Below are 319 nucleotides of genomic sequence, written 5' to 3'. Positions count from 1 at the left end.
GTCGCGGGAGGGACGGCAGCTTTGCAGCATCCCATTTCCATGGAGCTGCCCCGCAGCTGCACGCCGGCACCCGGAGGTGCAGGAGAGGCCTCGCAGAAGTGTGTTACGGGCTGATAGTTTATCTTGGATCACTCCCGCGCGCCGGCAATCCCACACCCCTTAGAAGAAAACCCTCTCGGCAGCTTTGAACGTTATTCTTCAGGCGCAGCAGCAGGCGCGTGGAAATATTTTCATGCTCGGGAACAAGCTATCTGTGAGACGCTACGCTGCTCTTCCCAGCCTGCAAAGCCCCGAGGCAGCGTCAACTCGTTAGAAAAGG

This window comes from Fulmarus glacialis, unplaced genomic scaffold (genome assembly GCF_000690835.1).
Source record: "Fulmarus glacialis isolate BGI_N327 unplaced genomic scaffold, ASM69083v1 scaffold6165, whole genome shotgun sequence".
Lineage (NCBI taxonomy): Eukaryota > Metazoa > Chordata > Aves > Procellariiformes > Procellariidae > Fulmarus > Fulmarus glacialis.
Note: the sequence above shows the minus strand (reverse complement) of the source record.